Source organism: Idiotropiscis lumnitzeri, unplaced genomic scaffold (genome assembly GCF_059441095.1).
Source record: "Idiotropiscis lumnitzeri isolate Australia: NSW breed Sydney's pygmy pipehorse unplaced genomic scaffold, RoL_Ilum_1.0 HiC_scaffold_343, whole genome shotgun sequence".
NCBI classification, from domain to species: Eukaryota; Metazoa; Chordata; class Actinopteri; order Syngnathiformes; family Syngnathidae; genus Idiotropiscis; species Idiotropiscis lumnitzeri.
Window position 1 is genome coordinate 30,159 of NW_028283881.1, and position 8,441 is coordinate 38,599.

Consider the following 8,441-nt stretch of genomic DNA (forward strand, 5'->3'; position numbering starts at 1 on the left):
TCTGCCTTCCTGGGTACGACATACACACTGCCTGGTTTTGCTACCTTCCTGGGTACCAGTCACACAAACGTCAGACGACTCAGCACATACCGACTGTCTCAGCACTACACACTTTCACTCCAAGGCAGTGCTGTGAACCAACTTACTGACAAGAGGTAGTATTTAGAATTTTAAAAAGTGCTTGAAAGGTTTTGTTCATGTAAAACCAACAGATTATGACATTATTATTATTATTTAAATCAGTATTAAACAGCATCAGCATAGGTTAAAGATATTATACAGACTATATACGATAAAAAAATACTAAACCACCCTTGCTTTTCCGTCATTTCTTGTATAAGTTAACACACAGATGTATAACATTTGTTTATACAAATATAACGATTAAAAAGTAGCTGATTAGAGTTTTAATTTTGTATTCATTAATCTGTAATAAAAATGGACATATTTTGGTTAATAAAATTAACAAGAAATAAAAGTAAAGGGTGTTCTAATACTTTTTTCAAGATTGTCCTAACATACATTTAATGTTTACAGTATATGTCTTCGGAAGAAGCGCAGCATTAGATTTTTTTTTTTGTTCTCTCTCTTTGACTTCTGAATTTGAATTTCTGTCACAGATGTGCTTGAATTCTATTTTGGATGATTTGTGTTAAACTGCACAAATATTTGAAGAGCCATAGAATTCAAGAATCACACCAGTGCTGCTACTCCTCCGAACGGGTGAACGCCCTTGATTAACAACCTGCGTTGAGGTGGCTTTTGAGATTCGTGGTGTGGGAGAAAAATCTCTGAAGGCATTCTTAGACTTCAAGAGAGGGTCCACAATTTTCAAAGATTCACTTCCGTCTGAATCAGAGGCCTCACTTGTATCCGGAATATATTCATCTCCACTGTCATCTGAGTTGGAGTAATAATGCTTATCCATTCCAAAGTCAGCCTGTTTTTTTAATCTAAAAAACAACAACAACGAAATATAAAGGATAGAAGGCAGGAGACCAATAAAATATATGCAATTTGCTTGTAAGATTCCCTGAAATCTATATGGGTTGTTTACCTGTATACTTTTGGTCCTCCTGAGCCTTGGGATAGTAATATGGTCTGGGTCTGAGGCGCAAAGTTCAGGGGCAGGATTTGACAATGATTCGTCAGAATCTGTGTCGTTATTCCAAGGAAGATTCAGCCCATATTTTTTGTCCAAGGGAGGAGACTGGGTTGCATCAGAGTCCAAGAGAAAATTGAGAACCCATTAAATACTTAATCCCCAGAGGAATCTGCACAGAAAAAGGTCTTAATTCTATTTGAAAAAAAAAAAAAAAACTAAAATATTGATGAATGATATGACAAAATAATGTAATAACAAAATTAATTGACCGTAACAAAAAGCTCCCGGGAGGAAAACTACATTAAATGTTTTTTTAACAGGGCAGTGAAAATATTGGAAAATAAAAACGATAATAAATAAAATAATATAAAAAAAGAATTCAATGTGTATCGATGGACCCATATGAAATACTTATATCGCTATGTACTTATCAGCCATATCGCCCAGCCCAATATGTAACTGCAACTTCAAAACCTCGGGCCATAACAGGATTGTAACATGGGATGCATATCTTCATTCCTAAATTTGTAGATCCCGAGGAGGCTGCTCAATGGTCCTGGTAATCTAAACCTCAACCAATTCGGTCACAGCCAATGTTCTCCATCCTTGTTAAGAAGTTTTGAAATGATTTAATAGATATACTATTGCAAACTATACCAGAATTTTAGACATTTTAAACTTTTGATCACAATTTTACCTATTTTCTAAAAATCTGAAGAATCCACATGCCAAATCACCTGCTGTAGACACATAGGTTCTGTTCTGACAGATAATTCAGTTACAGGTTGTGTACTTAAAGCCAATAAGAGGGCAATGCAGCAGTCGACAACCTGACGAAAGCTTAAGTCTCCCAATGAGAGAACTGTAGTGGCTGGTAGGTTCTTAGATTGTAACATAGTAAAGACATATACTAGGCATAACTGTATATCATATGATGATGAGGGAAAATATTATTAGCTACGATTTATGTCCAGATATATTAGAAAACTTGTCCAACCAGCACAGGTCTATCTAACTGTAATTTTAACATCTCAAGACACGACAGGATGACCACATGATACGCATACCTCCTTTTCAGAGTCTGTCAAAACTTGAGAAGGCTGCTTCGATGTTCTGGTGGCATCAACCTCAGCCGATTCAGTCATTGTCGGTTGTCCTCCATCCTAATGAACAAGTTGAATATTAATTTAATGAATTAAAAAAAGAAAATGGATCAGAATTTTACACATTTTAGGCTTTGGCCACCCAAAACAAAAACTAACAAGTTCACGAATGAAACAAAACCAATTACTTTAGCGCATGACAATTAATCTTCAGTAGAGATATGTTGTGACTGATATTTCAGTCACAGGTTGTCTTTTGAACGCCACCAGGGGCGCAATGGAGCACAGGACAGCCAAAAGTCTTCTTGTCGGACACCTGTAGTGGCTGGTAGGTTCTAAGATTATAACATAGTAAAGGCACATACAACTCCTAACTGTATTTCATATGATAATGAAGGAAAAGATGATTAGCTATGATTTATGTCAACAATAAAAATGGCTCTACGGGGTCCCCACAAACACAAACCTGACAGTTGGGTGTCAGATGGCCAACATACCTGACACGCAATTCAACTCAACTGGACCCCACAACACAAGAAAAAGCTGAGTGAGCCTCAAACCAGACATACACATTCACTGACAAATATCCTGTGACACCAGATATATTAGAAGTCTTGTCTAATCAGCACACGTCTATCTAACTGCAATTTTAACATCTCGAGACACGACAGGATGAGTACACGATACGCATACCTCCATTTCTGAGTCTGTAAAGCCTGGAGGAGGCTGCTTCGATGTTTTAGTAGCATCATAAATTTATTGAATTAATTATATTTGAGGTTGGATTAGATTTTTACACATTTTAAGCCTTAGCCACCCAAAACAAAACATAAGCTCATGAATGAAATAAAACTAATTAATTTCGCCCATGCCAATTAATCTTCTGTAGACACGTGTTGTGACCAGTGTTGTTTTTGGCAGGCATTTTAGATTTTGTCCAAGTCATTTGGACAAAGTGCTGATTTGTTTACATCACATTTAGTCATCCCAATTCGTTATAGTTTTAGTCCAGTTTTAGTCAACGAAAACTAAAAAAAGGGTTTTAGTCCAGTTTTAATCGACGGAAACGCAAAAAAAGTTTTACCCTAGTTTTCGTCAATTTATTCACAAAGGTTTTAGTCCAAGCGGCACGGTGGCCCAACTGGTTAGCAGGATGGCCTCACAATATTGAGGTCGTAGGTACGATTCTGGCTCCGGCCTTCCTGCGTGGGTTTCCTCTGGGTAATTCGGTTTCCTCCCATATTCTTAAAACATGCATGGCAAGTTGCTTGGACACTCTAATTGCCCCTAGGCATGAGTGTGAGCGTGGATGGTTGTTCGTCTATGTATGCCCTGCGATTGGCTGGACACCAATTCAAGGGTGTACCTCGCCTACTGCCGAAGACAGCTGGGATCGGCTCCAACACCCCCCGCGACCCTAGTGAGGAGAAGCGGTACAGATAACGGATGGATGGATGGATGGGTTTAAGTCCATTTGAGTTAAAACAAGGCATTCAAGGTTTCCACCCAATAACAAAGACTTTTGGATGGACTACAAAGGATTCTTCATTACAAACAGAAAAAAGTGGCAACAGTGGAATCAATGCTCACTGCTCCAAAATAAGCAGAGAAGCAAAACATTTTGTTGGGCAACTGTCGTGGCTTTATTTCACTAAAAGCAACATAAAATAATTTATGAACCACATGCTAACAATTTTGTCTCGTCAACGAAAAAAATTCATGTACATCACGTCATGTTTTCGTCATAAAAGAACCTCGTTTAGCTTGTCATCGTCATTAAAAAAGGGGCGTTAACGAAGTATTTTCGTCATAGTCATCAGTGACGAAAACAACACTGGTTGTGACTGATATTTCAGTCCCAGGTTGTCTCCTGAACACCACCAATTGGGCAAGGGGGCGCAGGAAAGCCTGGGGTCTTCTATTTTTACAGTATAGAAAGGCTAAATATCAAATTGAAACAGTGTTTTATATCATGAATATACAGGGTTGGTGCTGGTTCTGGTAGGGAAACCACAACATAAAGATGTCCTTAATTAGTCCCACAATGGGGATATTTGCAATATGGCATATGATGGCCTAACAGGGCCACCGCCCAGAAAAGAGTAACGCAGAACTTTGTAATACTGTCACTCCCTGACCAGTTCGTTGTTCCTGAAGAGCCAAACTTTGACTCAGACCCACAAATTTGAATTACAGATAGTGGACAATGGAGAACTCCCCCAGTCAGTCAGCATGTTCAACTTCCATAGAAACCTCAACATACATTTATTAGATTGCCAAACTAATTGGAAACTACATCACCAGAACACCACAAGTGGGCTCTGTTATTGTACTTAAAGATGCATCTTACAAACCTGTGTTCTCCAAGGCCAGCTGGTCCATAGTCTTAAGTTATTTCTTCGCCAACATCAATGTCTCGGAGCGCAAACAGACAGAGGTGTGGTCTGTCCTCTGTTGTCTTCTTCTTCATTTTACAGTTGGGGTGCATGTGGTCATCATTAACCAGTCTTCCCAGACTGCCATCTTCTTGAGCGGCATCAACACTTAAAATAGATTTAAAAAAAAAAAAAAAAATTATTCAATCAATGTCAGAAATTAATCTTTGAGACAATCTTGTGTACACAAAACATAAAAATAGGAAATCCACAATTTTTAAATCTTCTAAATCAAATCATACAATAAATTTCTATTGGAATCAGGCCCTATTAACAGCTTGTCTTTGAGACTTCATGGTCTATATTTTCATTTGTACAGATTCAACGCATGAATAAAAGTAATTACCGTATTTTCGCAGTCATAAGCAAACAAAGCGCCCTGTCAGTCGATGCGTCCATTAAATGGACAAAGTACCACTCACGTCCATCAGCCCTTGTCATCAACGAGCTGTTGGAAGTGCATGTTAGCACACCCTGCTGGGCAAAGAGTGAGTTGTCCATGCTTACAATCGACCGTGACAAATACACCATCTGACTATAATGTTTGGGTGATGGTGTTGGAAAAAGCTGGACAAAGGGCAGCTGTCCACAATGTTTTAGTCTGTCTTATCATTTATGTTATTGCAAGCAAGAAACGTCCCAGGTTTAGACAACAGACAAAAAGTCCAAAGCATAACAGCACATCTCTTTAAACAGCCATGCAAATCTCTCTAAACAGCTATGGGATTGTGGGTCTCTGCTCCCAGAATGCATTGCTTGAATTAGCTAAGGCTGAGTGGCTTTTGTATTATTTTCATTTTTTTTGGGTATATTGATGGCATGAGAGATACATGTTTGTGTTAATCTTATTTCTATGTTTCATTGTTTGCTTGTATGATGAGTTTTTTATTTTTTTTTGAAACCGTGACTCTAAGGAGTGTGGTGAGCAGCCAAGTCCCTCCCCTGACGTTGCTTTGTAGGCTATTGCCAATGCACCTAATATTGGCCTGAGCCATTGTCAGCTATTGTCAATAGAGACTTGGCGTCTGCTGCAACAATGGGGTGATTGCTCATGTTATTGGGGCATAGTAGGCTGCTATCGGCTGTGTCAGTGTGGGCAGCTCTGCCAAGTTCATGCTATGCTAACAGCAGCTGTGCTATTGTCTTGTCAGGCGGTGCGTCCAGTATATGTTACAAAGACAGAAATAGCGGCCTCAACAGGTGTTGCGCCCTTTGACACGGCGCGTCTTTTGGGTGCGAAAATACGGTATACATTTTTGCTTAGAGAATGATTTTTCCCCTAACACTTATGGGATGAGTATGTGTTTATTTTTTTAAATAAAAACAAAAATAAGATAACATCTCAATCTTTGCCTCACCTCCAAAAAGACAGTGCCTCTTCCATCCATCTTCCTGCGTTGAGATTTATCAGAATCTATCAATTTTCCTCTGTACTCCATAATAAAGAATAAAGTCGTCTTTCCTGAAAGGGGCCTTGGTAAATACTCCTCGACCTAGTTAACAGGGAAATCAAGATAGCTTCGTCATATTTTTAAGCACACAAATAAGGAGTCATCATATTCATTTGGGCCACTATACTAATGTAGGGTGGTTTGAAACATTGCTTCTTGTGAGGGATAGAGCAGAGCCCTTCTTTATGATTTTAAAGGAACAGACCAGCCAAAATTCATTTTCCAGCATTGCATTAGCCAGTATGTATTAGGACTGAAAGTACAAATGTCAATGGCACCTGGTTACGTAAAAAAAAAACTTTAAGATTATTTAGTTTCATAACAATGACATACACTGTATACACAGTCATATTGGATCGCGTCACGTGATCTCTGTGACGTATAACGTGCTTTACACTAGACTATCAATATCGGACTTGTTCACCGGTCTATTGTGGTATAAAAATGCCGGAGGGCGTCATCAAGTACAGCCTTAATTTAGATCGAACTCCTACCATCAGGTTTCACGCTCACTGAAATAACTTGAAACTGACAAAGAAAAGGTCAAGACACTCTTAATGTAAAATAACCACTTAAAAAACGATGTCAGCTTGGTTATCAGAAAACAATAATATATCTTAGCAAAAGCGTTAACATCATACCTTTAAATGAGTTTATATACTTCGCTTCTAACTCTGCAGTCTTGTCCAGACCCTTGACTGCATGTTCAATAGTATCCTGCTTTGGGGACTTCCTGCATCTCAGGGAAGGCATTGTTTATTCTATAAAGAAAAAAGACAGTTTTGTGTTGAGAATTATTAATACTATAGGCTAAATGGAGTTTTAACAATATCAGTGTAAGAAAAATAAATTATAAATTAAAAAAATATCAATCCCTCCATCCCAATTAACGATTTCAAACATAATAGTTTATATTGAAGTTTAAACAACAGACAGATTTATGCAGTGTGACTACAAAAATCTTACCAAAATTGCATTCACAGTAACCTTTGCTTTAAGAATCATGTAATTAACCAGTGAACATCGTGTCTTACACAAAAATTAATGACAGAAATTATCATGGTACTTGCATTCTGTTGTTCTATAACAAAAGTGCAAGCTGTTAGCTCCGCAAAGCTAACGCAACAAGCTAGCGTCCCTCGTGCTCACATTCAATGCAAACCTGACCACCGGATGAAAATACGCGTCGGTTTAGTTCTTTAAATGAGTAAAAGCACCATGACGTTTTATAATTATTCAATGCTTAACTGGAGCTCGTCAATTATGTCGATGTAGGAGCACATGTTTGCTAGGCCAGTGTTGTAGGCCCACATCCATGGTGCTACTTTGTATAGTGTTTTCCACACAACTATCTCTAACCATGAACAAATGCACTGGAGGCATGTTTTGAATAAAAACAAACGAAAAACACTTACCTCTCCGTTTCAACAGCAGTTCGAACTTCGAAGTGGTGATATTCTCCAGCGTTAAGCACCAGCTCGAACTGCGAATAGGTCAAATTCAACAGCGTCTTTTTTCTGTCTTAATAAGGACGCGATGAGAGGAGGAGCGCTTGCCTTTTCGTCAGCACGCCCCGCGCGGGTGGTGCTGCTTTATCACTCTCTATCTGTGCCCGCCCGCCGGCATGTCGATAGAAAAATAATATTCCTTCAAACATTACTTTCATCTTCTTAACGTTTTGTAGTGAATTTAACAGGTTCATCACTTTTTTCAAATACACCAATGGAAAACAGGTCTTAATTGAGGAAACATACAAAGAGCGTCTCACAAACACCTTATGATGAGCAATGTAATTTGATCACGTTTTTTGTCACTGCCTGGACGTCGGTTCACTGGCCTGGTGGCAGTGGCTTGTAGACACTGTCACTGAGTGGGAACGGATCTCAAGGTGGGTCAAACTAACCCAAGCAGTGGATCGGTCCGTTTTTTAAATTTATTAATTTTTTTATTTTATGTATTTATTTATTATTTAATACAAGGGCTTCGGCTCACTACCAGTGGGCGGGACCAAAGAATTTGGGTTTCCTTTGAGCTAGGAGGCAGTCAAAGGCAGTCCAATCCCCGGCAACATAAAGCGCCTAGCTCTGGGGACATGGAATGTCATTTCTCTGGTAGGGAATGAACCCGAGCTGGTGTGTGACTAGACCAGTGGTTCTCAATTATTTCCTGTCATGCCCCCCCTACCAAGAAGAAAACAATTCGCACCCCCCCCACCACAATTTTTTTTTACATTTCGTACTAATGTACATGTTCTTTGCATATTAATGTTAGATTGTCAATAAAATATCTTACCTTAACAAAGCTAAATTGATAAAAAAAAATATCATTTTGAGAACGACTATTGTGA

At 38.7% G+C, this 8,441-nt stretch overlaps 1 long non-coding RNA gene across 2 annotated transcripts; it reads right to left on the reverse strand.

Annotated features, from left to right (window-relative positions):
• Positions 1–823: 823 nt before the first annotated feature.
• LOC148314282 (uncharacterized) lies at positions 824–7,651 on the reverse strand. Of its 2 annotated transcripts, none has more exons than XR_015841851.1 (7): positions 7,510–7,651; positions 6,736–6,855; positions 6,002–6,136; positions 4,563–4,751; positions 2,173–2,268; positions 1,058–1,210; positions 824–953 (listed from the first exon to the last, which is right to left on the reverse strand). It is a non-coding gene; the product is annotated as an uncharacterized LOC148314282 (long non-coding RNA). The 2 variants fall into 2 exon arrangements; XR_015841852.1 differs by having other exon boundaries at positions 1,058–1,274.
• Between the last annotated feature and the right edge of the window lie 790 nt (positions 7,652–8,441).